Genomic DNA, 20875 nt, shown 5'->3' with positions numbered 1-20875 from the left:
ACAAGCCAAAAAAAAACAAATACGTTTTTGTAGGCTGTCGACTTCAAGAGGCGAGCGTTTGGAGACACAGAAATGGAGACAGGCAACTTTTCATAGTACTCCTAATAGTAAAACTGCGTCCAATAGGGGGAAACATAGTCGGCGATCCACTTTATTCTCCTTAAAGACTGGGTTTTACGGCTCGACAGCTTATAAAAACTTATTTCTGGGTTCTTCGGCTTGTCAGCCGTACACACCGTCACACAGCAGCTTTTAGGCATTATTTAGTTTTTTGTTATAAGCCAGAAATGACAAGGAGGCGGCCTCTCGCAATACAAAGTCAATGGAGACGGTTGGGTCGCTTTCCCCCCCGGTGGGCGTGGTTTTCAGGTTATGACGCGCTGCGCTCTGTCTCTATGGTTTCTGTTTGTAGGTTTGACCACTTTGTTTTTATTCCAGTTTGTGGAGCCTAGGCTGTCTACAGAGATCGCGTTTTTTACAGTTTAATCAGCGGACAGGCAGCAAGCAGATAGTGAGTGATGTTTGCTGTATGTAACAAAAAACTGTTTTATGGTCTAAAACGTGTGAATTCGCTTAGAGCACCTTTAAATAGCTGTGTAATAAGCATGATAATGTACAGGCAGCCAGTTGTTATTGCAAAATAAGCTCTGTAATGTTATACAAGACCTGATACTGATCACACTGTCAAAGCTTATTTCTGCGATAACAAACCAGCTGCCTATACATTATACATTACATAAAACACAATAAAATGTTAATGTTTTAAAACACATGATTTGAATTCAGAGCAAAAATCTGGTAACTTAAATTGCAGAAAATCTGCGGTCATAAATTGGTGCTTATGACACCTTACTGTGCTTTCCAAATCATTCACACTCACCCACACACAAACACACAGCGAACTTCACTGTGGAGGTGTTCTTCACCTGGAAAACCCACTCAAGATTCTCCAAACTAACAAGATTGACACTTCATTTACTTAGTAACACACACATCTACACACACACACCAGCAGCAGTAGATGGAGGGTTGTCAAATGAAATCTTTCTGGGTTAAATAGCCGAATATTCCTCCTGCCTCGCTCAGTTAATGGATCGTCTGCTCGGCATTTCCACCACGTCGATGCATAGCGGCTCATGATGTCTGCTGAGGGAACTTAAAAGAAACGTTTCTCCTCAGCTTCAGGTTCATCCAGGAGTTAATGGCTAGTTATCGCCTCAGTCTCCACAAATTCATGCATAATATTTGACATCTATGGAAGGGGGCAAAACGCAGGTCTGTTCATCTCATGCAGCAGGCAAATGTCTTTAGAAAAAAACGATCACAAATGAGATCTCTTTAATATCTTAATTCATTCTCATAGACAGCAATGAGATTATATGGAGATTAAATGTTAGCTGACATCTCTCAGCAATGATATCCTGAACATACTATAGTTTGAGATGATCTCAATTCACACCCGAACATTTTTCATCAAATTCTCCAAGGCTCATAAATGATCTGAAAGTTAAGATGTTACAGCTCTGTAGCTACTTCAGGTTCCATCTCCTATCTTTTCCCTGACTTTCACTGACCAAAAAGCTAATTTTCACCTGATAATGCCTGATAGTTATGGTTGGGAATCGAATTTCAATTCCTATTCCATAAGAAAGGAATCGGATCCTTGTTATAAAATTACAATTTCGATTCCACTTAAAGAGCACCTATTTCATTGCCAAAAAAACCAACAACGTTATTTTGTGTATTTGGTATAATACAATGTGTTTACGTGGTTTATGGTTCATTATTTTCCGCATACCGTACATTTTTGTAGCTCCAAATTTCCCTCTCTTTCTGAAACACACAGATTTGTACAAAACTCATTGATATGAAATTATGATAATGTCAGTCTTGACAAAGGAAAACAATTAAAAATGTGTGACAGATCGATCACAACATTTGAAGAGTTTGGTTCCAAAGTGCAATAAACACCATTTTTTTATTAGTTACCGCCAAAATCAGTACTATATCAGGTCAGTATTAAAAAGTAAATTTTTCATTTTACGCCAAATCCGATATCCGCCGTGTTTTTCTGTTATCTTTTCCCCTTTTTTACAAACCGTGAGAAACGCCAGTCCTCTCTTTTTGCAGAATGCAATAAGTAAGGAATATTTGACGACGGGCCGTTGAATTATTAGAAAAATAATGCAAACTCGAGGTGGTGTGCATTATTTTTCAATAATTCAACGGCCCAGAGTCAATTATTCCACTTATACTACGGTTACCACACCTCAAGACATCAATCACATGATATATTTAAAGGGATTCGTCCAGTTTTTGTACTTTAATTGCTATTGTGAATAGGACTATTTTTCCACGTCTCATTCAACAGCTCGTTTGCTTGTTCCAAAACGTCATTTTAAAGCTGGCCATGGAGCCGTTGATAGCATCCTAATGGAGTTATTAATTAAGTTATTAAAAAGAGAGCGAGAGCGACAGAGACACAGAAAATCGTCTGTCATGTTGTTTTTGTTAGTCTGTTATTACAGTTAACTATGCGAAGTGATATGGAACTAGAGAGATGCTTTGAACTACGTTTGCCGTGTGTTTCCCAGAAAATAATTGCACACCTCAGAACGTTCATCAGCCAATCAGATTCAAGCATTCAACGGACCAGTAGTATAAATTTGCTTATATCACGGGTCTGTTGTATGCTTTATTCTGACTGGCTAAGAAATGTTCCGGGTGTAAATTATGTTTCTGTCAAATGTCTTAAAAATAGGCACCAAAGCAATGTTTGTGGCAACCGTGGTGTAAGCAGAATAATTGACTCTGGTCCTTTGAATTATACGAAAATAATGCACACCCGCGTCTAAAGTCACTCTGCTTCGCGTTGTGCCGCATAATCACCTTGGGTGTGCATTATTTTCTTATAATTCAACGGCCCGTCGTCAATAATTCGTTACTTAACCAATCACAGCGCACCATTCTGCGCATTGTAAACAATAATGGCCGCTTTAAATTAACAACTTCTATGCATTATTAGGAGTTATGTACTGCAGTTTAATGCAAACATATGAGATGAGGTTGATACTTAAATGAGACATAACGGAGAACTCAAGTGCAAGAAAACTTTCTGGGTAACTGTGAACGAATGCAAGTAAATGTCATCCTCGCTCAACTGAAGAAAATGTGAAAACGATTTATATCTTTAGCATTGAGAAAGCAGGTGGGTGTGTGAACAACTTCTCGTCAGATTCGCAAACGTGAGAACAGAAAAACAGCTTAGCACCTTAGCATGCAACTACACAACTCAAAGTGTGTCATGCTGTAAGATGATCAGGGGTCGTGTGATCCGTGCAGATCCGTAGAGACACAACTGACTGTGTTTCCTGATTAAAACATCGCACGAAAGAGCGAGATAAGATGAAGAGATGAGAAACAGTTTGACCTTCAGTACTGCCACAGATACACACACCATTCACTACCACATGACCACGACTGTGGTGTGGGCTTCATACTTACACAGACCAGTGAATATTAAAGTTTCATAGCTCACAGATCTCTATAATGTTTGACATAAATGTCACAACTGTTGACATACAGCAAGAGTGTAAAACTAGAGTTGTGATATAGGAATTTACAGAATATTGTGACAATCTCCTTTCATAAGATCAGTGGTGATTTCCAACCCCTGTTATGAGGTTCAGATGAGCCATTTGAGGAGAATGCGGCAAGCAGACCCAATTAGCATAGAGAGAGAGAGAGAGAGAGAGAGAGAGAGAGAGAGAGAGAGAGAGAGAGAGAGAGAGAGAGAAAGAAAGAAAGAGAGATCGAGACTCTCATACTGATGAGGGGTGCAGAGAATGTTTGTGTGACCCCGGCTGTATATAGATACAGAGAAAAAAGCTCATGCACAGAGACGGCAAAACAGACCTTCACAATCACACAATCCCTCACACACACACACACACACACACACACACACACACACACACACACACACACACATTCCCAGCATCCCTTTGATGTGCGTTACTGAATGATGAATCATTGTTAGCTCTTCATACAGACTACTTGCGGAATAAATACATCATCTTCAGACCGAGTGGACATTAAGAGTTAACAAACTCTTATTCATTCATTATATCCAACAAAGACTCACACACACAAACACACAACAAAACAGAGGGCCTGATGAACTTGTTTTGAACTTACAATGTTTCAGCAGATAATCAGAATTTTGTCCGACCTTAGAGTAACATTTATTACCATTTAACTTCAACACTTTTATTTTAAGTGACTTATAGGTGTTTCACACGGTACGCGGCAACCGCGAGTGTCTAGTTCATTTTCAATAGGAGACGTGCGGAAAGTGGCAAAAGAGGGGTGGTTACAGAGCTGAAGCGGAGTTGGCCCGCACGCCTTGTTCGTAGGGCTGGGTATCGATTCAGATGTTCCAGATCGATTAGATTTCGATTCACAAGCTATCAAATAAATTTGATTTCGATTCTCTGGTCAATTTTTTATACTCGATTCTCGATTCAACTCAATGAATATAGATTAAATATTACAGCATTTCACCTCTGCATTACAAATCACGCATATAGCTTTGTTCTTGTTCACAACAATATCGTCGTCATAATACATAATACAACAAATTGTGAATTAATGAATTAGCATGCAAATACTTTGGCAGGATTAAGTGGTTTGAAATGGGTCATGGTGTAGATTTAAACTCTAGCAGCTTAAACTGAAAACGATTCCAACCACTGGGATTAACCCGATCAGAAAAAAAGGAGAAAAAGTGTGAGAGTTTTAGCCCCAGATATTTACAGATCTCTCAGCCCTGGCTGTATTAATTCCCTCTTTCGTCCCTAATGGGTTATTTCAACATGGATTAAATAAAAAGCAACAGCTCCAGTGAGGAAAATAATAAAGAAACTGGTTTTAGAGACTCCTGCGAGACACTTTAACCAGTACAGAGTGAACCGATTACAGAACAAATAAACTGTTTAGATTCACAGTCAAACGCCTCACACCTCCTAGTAAACACACATAGAAAAACTCACAACGGTCTTACATTAAGTAGCTGTAAATAGAAAACGACCACTTGAAAACCCACATTAGATCGGCAATAAACCATTCATATAAATATAAAGCAGCTTCGCATCATACAGATGAAATCACATTGACCTCTAAAATGATTTTTGTGAAAAAAAGGGCACTAAATCTTAAAGCAGAAATGACAGATTCAGGACATACAGTGTGTTATCTCAGACACACAGTTTATAAAAGGTCATTACTGTTAATGAGAGCAGACCGCAGTTCTGTTCTGAAAAAGACATTAACATTTGTGTGACTCATAACAAGGAATAATAAAAGGATATTTTTGACAATATTTACTCACCCCCGTATCATTATAGACCTGCATGTTGCCGTTTTTCACACAGTTCTGATCTAAACAACAAGACTTCATTATGACCATGTACAAAAAGGTCCAAAAACATCACATAAGCCCCATAAAAGAAGCCCTGAAGCTTCACAAGAGGAACAAACACAGTTGCTATGCACTGATAATTTTTCATTCCTACTCTGCAATTTAGATTTTTTTTGGCCATCCATTTTCATATTGTGACACTGGCTGTATATGCAAAAAATGTTGTCAATCCGACTACATTTAATTAGATTGCAGCCAGGGGTGCGTTTACTGTACCAAAAGCATCATTTGCCAAGTAACATCGTTAGTTCCATCGTTACTAACATCGTTCAACGATTTGGTGTTTCCCGAAACCATCGTTTAAACGAACATTCGCAAACTGCATCGCTAACTTGTGTCATTGGGACGACAGCTCTTCACCTGTCGTAAGAGGCATCGTTCCTTGTTATTATCATATGTAGACTTACGTTGATCATGCTTTTGAACAAAATAAGCAAAAACATTTAGTACAGTCTATATCCATCATTGTAAATATATTACAATTTTATTTTACGTCTTTAAATTTGTACACAGAATGAAAGCGCTGCATTTGAAAACTACACATGTGCGCAGTCTACGAGCTCTTAAACCTGGGGAATCCCTGAGAGGAGTTACGTAAGAGGGAACTTGACCATGAATTAAATATCTTGAAAATAAACAACAGATAACTAAATCACATTAACAAAATCAGTCTTCAGATGCAATATATGTTATTTACAGCAATAATCTCACATTAAATCGATTTGCACATGTTAATTAGTACTTCACCTCTTACGTGACATCATCAACTATGTTGTTAAACCAACATGGTTCAAACAACGAATGTGCGACAAAGTTACTATGCTTTCGGGAAACAGTCGTGACAATGTAGTTCGTTTCTCCAACGATGCATCGTACAATGGTCGTTCAGCAATGAGTTACGTTGTTGTTTGGGAAACGCACCCCTGGACAAAACTGTTATATGTACCCTAAAAATTTGATTAAAATGTTTGTTTACATGTACATTCTATATATTCCCAACCAAACGTCTGCATAATTGCACAGCTAGGGTTGCCAGATTCGCATATCAAAAACAGCCCAATAGTAGTAAAAACTAGTACAAAAGCATCCCAAAAGGGGGTCGCACATGGGACGAGAAGCGCCGCGTCACGCCATAAGTCTAAAAACAGAATACATTATTTTTTATGCACACGCAAAACTCCGCTGCTACCCCGCATAATAAACTATATCCATTGTTTCCAATGCTGGCTTTCTTCTCCTTACATCCAAAAACACACTTATTCTTTCGTGCCAATGTTAAGTTTTGAAATTAAACAAAGCTGTCACGTGATGTGATGTTTGTAAGTTCAAGCGTCTCCCGCTGATTGACGAGTGGGCGGGGTTTTCCGGGGAAGTGCCCATATAAAGAAGTGATACGTATAGAAACCCCTGTAACGTCAGTTGGACCTGTAATCGAAAAAAACTTTTCAAGAGCGAGTGATTTCAATGTTAAGTCAATGTAAAGACGTGTTGACATGCGTCTGAAGGTCTTGCGGTGCAAATGAGGCGTTTAGCGTGCCGCAGTAGTTCGCGCGAAATGCGCAAATTGAGTGTCTGGCGCAGTACGCGCGAATGGTGCTTTTTGTGCATTTTGCATTTGACGCGAATTTGCGGCTGACACCCAAATTGAAAAATTTGAACTTTGCCGGATTTTCGCCGCATTAACCAATCAGCAGCCCCGCCCGGAGTAACTCATTCAACATGAAGGAACGCTTTATATTGTCCGTGAGCAGTCACCCCGAGCTATGCGAGTTCTTATTTCTATAGAGACAGGAATTAAAAGGACCTCGCTTGGAAAAGTGTCAGTGAGGACATTGGGCAACCTGGTAAGTTGTAATACACATTTCACTTTTGAGTCACGTGACGTTTGTTAAACTAATTTTCCCCCTATAGTAAGGTGACCAAATACAAACCGGTAACTCTCTCAATAAATGCAAAATCAACATCAGCCATCTTGCAAGCAGACAATCGCATAGCATTTGCCCCTCCCACAAGAAGCGGATTTCGCCTCTGACCCGCGTGAAATGCTTGCTTTTTCCGTGCATCTACTTCGCTCTAGACGAGCGAATGCATTTAAAATGTTCAAGCGGCAAACTAGGCGCGGTAGATCAATTACAAATGGATTATTTGATTGCATGTAAAGGTACCTTTTGACTGATGAAGGTTTAAAAAATAGTTGCGCTTTGTGACATAAAGGTGAAAACCCAAGAAGAAGGAGAAACGCAAACTCATGTTAATGTTCTGACCTCTTTCTCTCTTTCTCTTTCCTGTACAGGATTATAGGCCGTATGTTGGGTTTGGAGATCTGCCAGAGGCCATCATGAGGTCCTTCACCCAGATGAAGGTCAGTCCTGAGCAAAAACACTAAATGATGGAATCAGTCAGAGTTCTCGGGGGTCTGTATGGAGGTTTTCAAATGTCAGACTGATGTAGGGACCGAACCATTAACAGTCTCTTTACATCATTCTCTGTGTCTCTCAGGGACGTCTCTGACAGAACAACATGATAACTCCACCGTAAGTAAAGCTCCTCTTCACAATGAATGACATTCAGCATCTGCACATCTCTTCAGACAGGATGAACTGCAGCACTTCTATTCAAATTCGCAAAATTGAATTCATAATTTAAATTTATCCAGACGTGGTTTTGATTTGCAGTCAATGTGCAAAATGTTCGCAGTAATGAAAAAGACTTCTTTAGTGTCTGTATCGAAAATAAATTGAATACAAAAGCCATAAGTCATCAAAGCAGAAATGCTTGAAATGTTCATCATTGAATAAGATTTTGGGTTCGACTCCCAAAACACAGATACTGATATGGATACTTCAAATGCACCGTACGTCATTTTAGAAAAAAGCATCTGCCAAATGCACAAATGTTATTTTCTATGTAGGTTACTGATTTAAAAATGTCATCCCAAAATGTCCTCATTCAGGAGTATGGATGCAATATGGATGCCTAAGCTGGTTGGCTGGTTTTAGCTGGTCTCCCAGCCTGGTTTTAGCTGGTTAAGCCAGCTGGTATTAGAGGGGTTTTGGACACTTTTTTGCTGGTCTCAGGCTGGATGCTTGCCTAAGCTGGTTGGCTGGTCTTAGCTGGTTTAAAATGGAAGTAAAGCTGATTAAGATGGTCTTCCAGCCTGGTCAAGCTGGTGGGTCAGCTGGTTTTAGCTGGTGGGTCAGCTGGTCTCCCAGCCTGACCCCCTACATAAGTGGCCCAAACCCCTCTAAAATCTGCTTGCCACACCAGCTTTACCATCTAAAACCAGCTTGGGCTGGTCATAGCTGGTCTTTCCTGTAAGGGTATAAGAGTATGTTAGAGCTTCTCTAGCGCAATTAATTAATCTCAAAAAGCAAAAACATATTCAGTTTGACTTCAAACAGCACTGGATGCATAATTTATAATACCCCCAACCCAACATTCACACTAAACCAACGCAAAAACACCCAGAAAGCTGACAGTGTTGCATGAGGAGATCTTTATTACTCAATATGGGAGCTCTGGTGAATCTCAGCCTATATTTGCAGTGCAGGAGTGTCTGAGCGTTCAGTGAAGCAGAACGGATCTGTTTCCATGAGACCGGATGAGAGAGACGGTCCTGCCACAGAACTGACACACTGTTCATCACATGACATCCATCATCATTTCACATCGGATCTCACGTCTGAGGTGAATTCTAAAGGTTATGCTGGATTTTTTGAATGAACTGATCTGTTACCATCGTCATGATGTGTGCTAAAACCAGTTTAGTTAGTGTAACAAATCTAATTCAGAAGTTAAAATAAGCCACAGGTATAGTAAAATATGATCACAACACACATCGCAACCGTCGCGATATTTAATATATATTATAAAGATCTCATCTCAGATTTTTCTTTCATATGGGAGGTCAGCGTTGCCAAATTGGGCTACTTGAACACTGTTGCCGCGGGCTGTTTTTCATGTCCCTTGGTTGAAGTGTCCCCAATAATGTTATATTTAGCAGATGAACCCTGCCAAAAATGCAGATTTTACCCTTGGAACGTGATTTTTACTGGAGCCCCCTTGAAACGTGATTGGGCTAGTTTTGGGCTGGCTTTTAGTAGCAATTGGGCAGGTTTTGCTGTGAGAACCTGGCAACCCTCCCTGCTGAAAAAAACAACATACCAGCAAGACCAGCATATGTTGTGTTTTGATGCTGGTTTGCATCATGCTGGTCAATGCTGGTGTGATGCTGGTTTAGCTGGTGGACATCCCATGCTGGTCATACCAACAAGACCAGCATATGTTGTGTTTTGGTGCTGGTTTGCTGGTGACCACCAGCATAGACGAGCATAATTCCCATGCTGGTCCATCCTGGTTTGGTGCTGGTTTAGCTGGTGGTCATCAGCATAGACCAGCATAATTTCCATGCTGGTTTGATGCTGGTTTAACTGGTGGTCATCAGCATACCAGCACCAGCATCCCATGCTGGTCATACCAACAAGACCAGCATATGTTGTGTTTTGGTGCTGGTGTGCTGGTGACCACCAGCTAAACCAGCACCAAACCAGCATGGACCAGCATGGGAATTATGCCGGTCTATGCTGTTTTTTTCAGCAGGGCTGTGGGATGAACAGTACTGTAATGGCACATTTTATTTCTCAGTTGAGGTTTTCTAAGTGCTGCTTTGGAAAACAATCTTTAAAGGCGGAGTCCACGATGTTTGAAAGCCAATGTTGATATTTGAAATCACCTAAACAAACACGCCCCTACCCCAATAGAATCTGGACCTTCTGTTGATAGATCCGCCCCACACATACGCAACCCGTCAAGGATGTCGGTTAGTAGACACGCCCCTTACTGCTGATTGGCTATAAGTGTGTTTTGGTTGTAGGCCCGTCTCCTTTTCCAAAGCATTTTTCAAACATCGTGGACTCCGCCTTTAATTTTTAATAGCATCCATTTCTACATTAAAAACTCTCTCTTTTACACAGCAATAAATAAATAAAGCTTGACTTTGACTTAAATCATGTTTTAAGTTACAATAACCTGCATGACATGCATGCAGCATTCATTCATGCATTCGATTCATGCAAATGTATAAACATGAGAAACAAACCCCTCTATAGCGTAAGACAACCCATTCAGATTTCACTAAAGGACTGCAGTTCTGATCTATGCTGTACATTAAGATTGTGTGTGTTGTACTAAATGTTCCCTTCACGCTTCAAACGTCAAAACCCTCAGAGCTAAAACAACTTCTGTTCCAGTTTCCCCCCAACTGAACTACACATTTAAAGCTTTAGCTCAGAGAAGTAATTACGCCGCACAAATCTTGACTTTGGTTTCACGCGGCGTAAAATATTAGCAAGTTAAGTATCATAAGTTGCACTTTACCAGTTTTATTCTGCAAAATTCACTGCTGTAAGATTATTCAACAGTTTTATTACGACATAAACATTATTAAGGTACCATATTACAGAGCTTAAATGTTGCTTAGTAAATGTTTTCATGAATAGTGGTCTGGCACTGTAAAAAGTTTATTTTTCAAAAAATTTTGAGACTTCAATCCTTGTTACAATACCAAAAATCTGTGTTGAATGACAAGGTTGCAAATTTCGCTTAAACAAACCTTTTACACTGCAAAAAATTATATTCAAGAAAAACATTTCTTAGTATTTTTGTCTTGTTTTCAATAAAAATATCTAATTAAATTAAGATGCTTTTCTGGATGAGCAAACCCAAGAAAATAATTTTAGTTTTTAGACCAAAAATATCAAATTTAAGTGATTTTGTGCATAAAACAAGCCCATTGGCAACCCCATTTGCATATTTTTTTGCTTGTTTTATGCACAAAATCACTGCATAAAATGATTTTCAAGAAAAAAATTCTTAGTATTTTTGTCTTGTTTTCAGTAAAAATATCTAAAAATTCTTAAATTAAGATATTTTTCTTGACGAGCAAAATGACCCAAGAAAATAAGTCTAGTTTTTAGACCAAAAATATTAAATTTAAGTGATTTTGTGCATAAAACAAGCAAATGAGGTAAGCAAAAAAATCTTGAACATTGTTCTTAAACACTAAATTCAAGAAAAAATCAAAAAAAAAAAAAGGGCTTGTTTTATGCACAAAATCACTTAAATTTGATATTTTTGGTCTAATAACTAGACTTATATTCTTGGGCCGTTTTGCTCATAACAAAAAATCATGTTAATTTAAGAATTTTTTTATATTTTTACTGAAAACAAGACAAAAACACTAATGAATTTTTTTCTTGAAAATCATTTTTTGCAGTGTACTCTGTATTAGATAGTTTGGGACCAAATGTTGGTTGATAGTTAATGATATAAATGTAACCGGACATCTATCCAGGTTGTACCTTGTACTTGAGGTCCAAGATCTGGGATTGGCTACATCCCTGCTACCCAAACTTTTCATTTCTATCCTTTAAAAAATTGATAGATAAAAGCTCAATCATTCATCTCTGATAACAGTCAACAATATAATTCATGACAAAAGGGAATGAAATTGCCTTCCCACTATGCTGTAGGTCCAAATGATGTCACTTTCTGTTTGTTTATAATTGTTAAATAAATACTGAACGGCTGAAATTCACATGGGAAATATCTTGCACACAAAATATTGGAAACAAAATATTGGTGATAAAACTTAGTTTACATTTATGCACTTGGCACATGCTTTTATCCAAGTGACAGTGCATGCAAGTTATCAATTTAATGCATATGTTATTCATTAAATATATTTTTTCCAAGAAAAATTAACACACGTGATGTGCTCGAGCTACTTTTCATGTTCATTTTCATTCAATTTTTTGCATTTGAAGATGAATACATTTCCCGCTGCCGGTGGATTCTGCAGTCATATTTAAATGCAAAGTGTGATTTCAAGTGTTGGAGAAAACGAGAAATAGCTTAATCTGAGGATACAGCACACGGCACAATTCCTCCCTGTCAAACACAGAAAATTCCCTTTCAAATCCCAGACCACGAGCAAACCGTCAGCAGGGAGAGAGAGAGAAATCAAGCTAAATGAGCTTTTTTCTCATTTTAATTACTCAGGAAATCAGTAGAAAAGCCTGCAGGCTTTCTGAACTGAGATTAAACTCACACGCACTGTAAAGAGAGGACCGACTGCTGATTATACAGCACAGCCGTTCCTCGATATCCATTATCTCATATGCACAAATGCTAAAGTGGCCCGTATATCTTTTCTTAAGCAAATTATTACCGTATTCGGCTGCTTCTAACAGACGGGTTTAACCCCTGAATGACATTCACAGTCTATCCTGCAGTTTCTACAATAATGTACTACTGTATTTAATACTCTTAAATTATTATAAATAATACAATATCTCAAATAATGTAAATGTGATGCTACTTTTGTATGCATTTAGATTCACAGATTGGCAGACAATAAAAACAGAGGATTAAATCGTACACAACATTCATCTGAGCCATACCGAGTCCAGAAAATATAAACTTTGGGTAAGCATTTTCATCTGCAAGTAAGCTGCAAAAAAGATAAGATTTAGTAAGATTTAATGGCCAATATACATGCATACTCCCAAATTGAACTTTATAAACAAAAGTACTGTATAGATATATTGTTAAGGTAATGTCATATATATCACATGCCTTTCTACATTTAACTACTTTGCATTGTCATATCAAATTTTGCATTATTTTAGACTAGCAAAATCCCAAATCTCTCTATCACAGAGAGCAAAGTTAACTCCTGATTGCCTTTTTATAGCATCATCTGGATTAGATTCTCCAAACTGTTTTTCTCTCTGGTTTTGCCAGACCTGAATTTACTATCATCAGTGTCCACTACACAATCCAACTGCATGTGATTCACAGTAGCTACATAGACAGTATTGGGTAAATAAATGCATTTAGATGTAAATAAATATTGGATGGAGAATGAAGCACTTTGCAGAGGGATTTAAAGATCTTGAGTTCGGTGTTGGCCACGGTTCCTCCATCAGAAGCTCAGAATGTTCAGCCAAACCAAAGACCCGGCTGCTATTGCGTTTCTATTATACTGTAGAAGCATAAATGTTATCATTTGAATATATGTGACATACAATGCAGCCCTACAAGTTAATAGAGCCCTACAATACAACCCAACACAATTTCATGGCAATTTTCTCTCATTTTTTTACGAGGTGGCTAATTTGTATGATCTCATTTGTACGTTTTAGTACACTCCACTTGCGCCACTGTGCCCCTGGGTTTCATTTGTACTTTTTAATATTTTTTTGGCCATTTTGCCTTTATTAAACAGTGAATGAGTACAGGGAGAGAGGGATATGGGATCGGCAAATGACCACGAGCCGGGAATCAAACTCGGGTCGCCGAAAGTGCGAAAGCACCGAGAGCCCACAACCACCGGCTCCAATTCATTAGTGCTTAGTTATATGTTGTATGTGTTCATGCGTTTTTCATTCATACAAAATTGCCACAACATAATCATGTGATAACAATCAATCTCATTTTATTTTTAAAGCACAATAAAACACACTGCAAAAATGACTTTCTTACTTAGTATTTTTATCTTGTTTTCAGTAAAAATATCTAAAAATTCTTAAAAAATTCATAAAAAATTTTTGATGAGCAAAATGACCTATATATATATACAATTGTAAAGGCCAATTTCTGAATAAAGATAGCCCCTCCCCAAAGAATACATGGGTGCACAGTGAGTACCCGGGAAAACAACTCTCTACAATTCACAGTGGACTTCCCACTGAGACCACATCTGGTTTTCAAAGATCACACCTTTAGGGTGTCATACATCTGTAGTCTCATTTTCTCAAAGCAGACTGAATATGAAATGCTACATGCACAAAGAATCTAAAACTGATCTTATTTGTTTTCAATTGAAATATCTCAATGCAAGTGGTTACAATGGTCTCACTCTTATAACAACAGAATTCAATGTTAAAAGTGTAAGCAAACTTCACTCAATGTATGAGCACCCGCTGTATGCAAATTTAGGACCAATCAGTAGCAAATTCCTATATGCTTTGTTCTCTGGATATTTAAGGAAATGTTGTAAATGATTCAGGGGGATTCTCTATATTCAGAAATGCACCCCCATGATGCTGTATCTTTGACACAGCATCACGTATTTCATTTTACTTTGAGGAATCTGTAGCCAGATCTTCATCTTTACCAGGTATGCAATGGTTTTTCGTTTGATTGTTTCGTGTATTATAATATAAACAAGATCTTTATCTTTGGAGTCAGATAAATATAACTAAATTACGTAAACCTAAAACGTCATCTGCAAGCACCGGAAAAGACCGAATGCGCTACAATCCTTCACCATGCCGTTGGTTTCCGCCATTTGGGCCAACGGATGGATGGGTGATATATTTTTACCTCTTACGCAATTTACATGAATGTGTACTTAAAACAAGCAAAAATATTTGCCAAAGGGGTAAGAACATTTTTCTTATTTCAAAAACTTATTTCAAGATTTTTTTTCTTACGCCATTGGCAGATATTTTTGCTTGTTTTAATCACAAATTAACTAAATTGTATATTTTTGGTGTAAAAACTAGACTCGTTTTCGAAGGTTATTTTGCTCATCAAGAAAAAGCATCTTAATTTAAGTATTTTTAAATATTTTACTGAAAACAAGACAAAAACACTAAGTAAGAAAGTCTTTTTTGCAGTGCAACAGTGGTTGATCATTGTGCTGAACAATATCAATAAAAAACTAAAAACAGTTAGATAAAAATAAAACAATAAAAGACGACAATACAGCAAATAAAGTTCAGACAAAAAGCCCATGTGACTTCATCGATTAAAAGCCTTCTCAAAGAGATACGCTTTAAAAATTGATTCTCATAAGATTAATCTAATAGAGAGCGGTTGGCTGTTGCACAATTTAGGGCCGGCTATGGCAAAAGCTCGGTCACCTTTTGTCTTCAGCCTAGTAGATCTAGGGACCAGAAAGAGATTTTAATTAGATGATCTTAAATCTGGCTGAAGTGTTGGTACTCAAGAGGTCCATTTAAAACCTTAAAAACAAAAAGTAAATTTTTAAACTCCATTCTAAAACAGGCTGGCAGCCGATGCAAAGAGACTGGCTTGATATGTTCAAATTTGTGGGTGCCAGTCAAAAGTTTAGTAGCTGCGTTTTGTACCGTTTGTAGGCAATTAATATAGGAATGACTAGTGGCAGCTCGTGACTGCTCTTCCGAGGGGCCCAAATTCAAAATATGTTCGAGTTTCATGTGTGTTACTTGCGTTTTCAAAATATGCGTTTGTTGCGTCATGTTCATCACGTGTTTTGTCAAAATAAGTGCCTGCTGCACACGCGTCAACACCGTTTATGATTACGCATGAGATTATGCTAGTATCTGGCAAATGCGAGCGTCTCTTTTATCATAAACCCTTTAGACGCGTCTGCAGCAGGCACTTATTTTGACAAGACTTGTGATGCAAACAGGATCTCTCGACGTGAAGAACACATATTTTGAAATTACAAACCACACACATGACGGGCTACATACATGTTTTGACGAACTTCGCATCGAGCGCCCTCGAAAAAAGAAGTCACCGGCTGCCACTGGGATTGACTATATCTACTATATACATGAGTTGCAATAGTCAAATTGTATGACTCTCTTGAACTCTGCAAATGTTAAAAAGTTCTTATCAAAGTTGCAACTTGCACACTACAGTCCATCACGTAGGCAATATACAGTACTTTGTGTACTATTAGGTTCTGAACAAACCAATCATTTCATCTCCCTGAGCTAAACGTGCATGTTTTTCTGCAGCTAATGCAGCAAACCCAAACAAATGACACTTAACCGAAGGCCTGCCGCCATACACGTCTTCATGATGCGATAAGGGGCCGACGCTTACTCACACTTTGCCTACAGAAGCATTAGTCATCTAGCACGCCAGAGGCGCAATTACACAATTAGGAAAACCGCAACAGACTGCAGCCACCTTCAGCTGCGCAGTCAAATTGCATTCGGTAGTAAATAGAACAAACATCTGGTATTACTGCATGCCGCATCGCTTCCGATCCCAACCTAATTAATTACCCGAGGAAACAGAGTCATTAATAGCTGCGGGGGGACGAAGCGTCCCCGGTGGCTGATGCGTCTTTTAACATGCAAATGCATCAGTGAATGCGCTGCCGTCTGATTGGACAAAAACTGGATTGAGAAAAAGTTCAAAGGAATGAAACAGAACAACACAGTAATGATGCTAATATTATATAAACATGCATTATGGTATTATATAAATCATTTTTATATACAGTAAAGATGCTCATAAAGGGATATGTTCACCCGATATAATTTCTAACCCTTCACGTTGCCCTCGTATGACCTTCTTTGCTTTGTGATACACAAACGGAAATGTTATTCACTATTTAACTTCATTCATGGAAAATAAACTTCATATTATTGTCTCATATTTCACAAAATACTTTTGCATTTAAAAGATGTCTACAGTTCAGACGTCTAGGATAAAACTTTGGTCTGTCAGTGAAAATTTAATAGATATGACGACTATTGCTCGCTGAGTCTTATGGGTTTGAAAGAGGATAACAATAGTTGTGTTTCGTTTTACAGTAAAGGTCATAGATGAGGTCATTTACAGGAAGTTCATGCACTGATCATTTGTCGGGAACTGAAGACAGAAGACGTGGCCGCTGTCAAACACGACAAACAGGACAGAAATGCAAATGTGCCTCTTTATTTCTCTGATGAATTCAATTAAACCTTTACAATCTGCTATGAATTTGTCTCTCTTCACGCTCTGCTCTCTCTCTCTCTCTCTCTCTCTCTCTCTCTCTCTCTCTCTCTCCTAAAATTGCTTTTTTTCTCATCCTGTGAAACAATGAAATAATGAGGAAGTTGAATTGGAGGTTGCACTGCAGGTCGGGAGACTGAAGCTCTCTGAATGCAAACGGCAGCTAATCTTCACCAGCTTTTACACAAGTCGCTATGGGACCAACATCAGGTGTTTCATACCCGAGTGAGAAATGACGGTAAATTAACTGGCGTGTCTTTCAGGCGCTTTAAACACTTTTATTATACAACGAGAAACAAAATCCTTTTCTGTTTAGAAAAGACATATGAGAAATCCTAAAGCATGAAAAAGTGCAAAAGCATCAAAAATATATAAATGTTCATGAATGTGATGGTAAAGTTCAGTAAACTGACCTCAGATCAGTGTTATATAACATGCTGTAGTTATAAACTATGAGATCATGTACAGTCAGCAAGTCCTTAAAAAAACCTAGACAGCCTGATCAGGGCATGGGTTTATTTTACATTATAAAACTGGTACTCAAATCTGATTGGCTGAGAGCTTTCTCCAGCCATGCGATTTCCACAGCCATGCTGATACAGAGCAATATCACACTCCTGCTCGAGCGACATTGCTAAAAAAATGACCGACTGACTGTATGATCAAAAAGCACTTTGAAAATAGTGCTACTGATAATGCAACCAAGAAGCCGCTCATGTCCGGTGCAGACACAGTGATATCTGTGACAAAAAGTGCCACATCACTAAAGCTAAATAAAAACAATTTGATCACAAAATGCTGAGATTGACCAATCAAAATCAAGTACTCCAACCATAAGACCATATGTGACTCTTTCTTCTCAGGTCCAAAGAAATGTACCCAACCTGAAATGACCTGAATCATTTTTTATCTGCATAAATATTTTTTAAAGAAAGATCCAAACCCAAGAAAATTAGACCCGAGTCTATCCTGAACCAGTGGAAGTTTAACCCGAATGTAAACGACATCGACTTGCAGTCTGCATCCCCGCACGCACCAATCAGACTCCATTCAGTCAGTCAGGCTCCATTTATATTCCTTTGTTATCTGACGACCAAACCAAGGTAACCGTACATGTGCATTCAAAATTGATTGACAGGTCTGTCTCAACTAAAATGAATCTACTGCCAGCCAGACAATGTAGCAAGTACCTCTTAACGCTCAAAACAGACCAATCTCAACATAACACCAACTGTGACGACATTAAGCGCTATGTGCAACGTTTAGGCTGAAGTTCTACTATTGACGTTACAGTTACGTTTTGCAAGTCCGTTCTGAAAAAAAAAACACAAAGAAACGTCCATTAACAATCTCCAAACAATCGATTATTTCTCAAAATCTGTATCTTCATCTGATGCAGACTTAAACATAAGATCTGTTTACACACACACAGAGCCACTGAAGGAGCTGCTCTGAGAAACAGCCAATCAGAGCAGAGCTCAACATTATTATTCATGAACCTTCCAAATAAGGTAATAAATGATAATTTCATTCTAAAGGCAAATCCTAGGGTTGTAAATGGACATGTAAAACCATCTCGGGATCATTTTTGCACTTAATAATCCCACAAACCTTTTATATAGATACCAGGGAACAGTTTAACATGTTGTATCAGTGCATTCTACGGCACCTTTAAAGTTGTCCAAATGAAGTCCCTAGCACTACATCCACTATAAAATAAACGTTTTTATTTATTTATGGTAAGAAATTTACAAAATATCTGCATGCATCTTAATATCCTAATGATTTTTGACATAAAAGGAAAAGGATAATTTTGACCCATGCAGTGTATTGTTGGCTATTGCTGCAAGGATTCACATGCTACTTATGACTGGTTTTGTGGTCCAGGAACACATAGGGCTCTATCTTACACCCGGCGCAATGCAGCGCAATGCGCGACGCAAGTGTCATTTGCTATTTTCCACCCTGCGCAATTATAATTTTCACATTTAGCGCCGCATTGTTTAAATAGCAAATGCATTTGCGCCCCCTTTTGCGCCCATGGGCGTTCTGGTCTGAAAACGAGGTGTGTTCGGGCGCATTGTTGGCACGTTGCTATTTTGAGGCAACTAAAATAGACTACACCATTGACCAACAAAAACCTGCTCTAAAGTCTAAAGTCAATGGCGCAATATATATTTTTTTTGTTATTTAAAGAGCGCATTAGTAATATGCGCCTAAACGGGACGACAACGCGGATTTGCTTAACACATACATGAATGCGCAGCTGCACAAAAACGCTTTTAAATATGAAAGATTAAAGGATTGAATGTAAAAGATTATTATTGAGTCTCTTGGACATAAATGAGGACTAATATGAGACGTTAGAAGGCACAAAGAGCTGCTTCACCTGCCGCCTGGTAAGTAAATAAATGCTTTGCTTTAAACAAATGCATCTGTTTTTAAATGTTTTTTTTAATGCTACCTCACGGATTTATTGTATATGATGACTCTGTAACTGTGGATATGGTGAGATGAGAAACATTTTTAAGTCATGCTTAAAAAAACTGACGCTGTCCAAGTGCTGAAAGGAGAGCCGTTTGTAAATTCTTTATCTCCTGTTTGTTACAAATAAAGTATTTTTAGAGTACAAACCTTTTCTTACATACTTGTAAATTATTTTTTGATGATATTGGATAGCCATACATTTAAAGCGATTACAAGCCTGCTTTTCCATGACTAAAAGAAAACGTGTTTTAAAGGTTTTAATCCAAAAAATAAAAATTTCAATACAAGTGAAAATAACACAATTATTTAACATTAATCTTAAACTGGGGATCTTCTTTCTCCGCTTAGTTTTTCAGTTCACAAAGTCCGTCATCTAAATAGGGATAAGACATAGCGCCAACGAAACAGGCTTTTAAAGGGAATGAGAGCTGAGACTCTTATTGGTTTATTGCACGTTACGCCCGAAATACTCCCATTTCTCATTAAAAAAATTGTACCAACCCTTTTCGACCATGCGCTCGGCGCACAAACCATTTTTCCCGTCTTTAAATTAGCAAAAGTGGATTCGGACACGCCCATTTAGACGTTGCGCTGTGCGCTTTAGACAATGGCTTAGATCGTTAAAATAGGGCCCATATAGTCTAACATAAGAGTATGAAGATATCCATACATACATATATCCATTAAAGGGATGTTTCACACAAGACTTTTTAAGATGTAAAATAAATATTTGGTGTCCCCAGAGTACACATGTGAAGTTTTAGCTCAAAATACCCCACAGATAATTTATTAAAACATGTTAAAATTGACACTTTGTGGGTGTGAGCAAAAATGTGCCACTTTTGGGTGTGTCCTTTAAAAATGCAAATTGCCAGATGAAATGTAAACAATGATCAACATAAGGGTGGTGGTTTGTTGAAATTGAAACTTAATTGTGCTGTCAATTATTTTCTCTCTCTAGTACAGATTAGGGGTGGTATTATTATAATAAGATCCCCCTGTGACATCACAAGGAGAGCCAAATTTCAATTAGTTATTTTTTCACATGCTTGCAGAGAATTGTTTATCAAAACTAAGTTACTGGGTTAATCATTTTCTAGGTTGATACAAGCACTGGGACCCAAT

At 38.1% G+C, this 20875-nt stretch overlaps 1 protein-coding gene and 1 long non-coding RNA gene across 4 annotated transcripts in view; one reads left to right on the top strand and one right to left on the bottom strand.

Annotated features, from left to right (window-relative positions):
• The window catches only part of dlgap4a (discs, large (Drosophila) homolog-associated protein 4a), a 159587-nt gene that overhangs the window by 94051 nt on the left and 44661 nt on the right, over positions 1 to 20875 (bottom strand). The window lies entirely within an intron of this gene.
• On the top strand, positions 7762 to 9430 carry LOC141369401 (uncharacterized). Its single transcript, XR_012373075.1, has 3 exons — positions 7762 to 7841; positions 7979 to 8013; positions 9025 to 9430. It is a non-coding gene; the product is annotated as an uncharacterized lncRNA (long non-coding RNA).

This window comes from Misgurnus anguillicaudatus, chromosome 13, assembly GCF_027580225.2.
Source record: "Misgurnus anguillicaudatus chromosome 13, ASM2758022v2, whole genome shotgun sequence".
Classification (NCBI taxonomy): domain Eukaryota; kingdom Metazoa; phylum Chordata; class Actinopteri; order Cypriniformes; family Cobitidae; genus Misgurnus; species Misgurnus anguillicaudatus.
The sequence above is the reverse complement of the archived record's forward strand: the minus strand, read 5'-3'. Positions and strand labels throughout refer to the sequence as shown.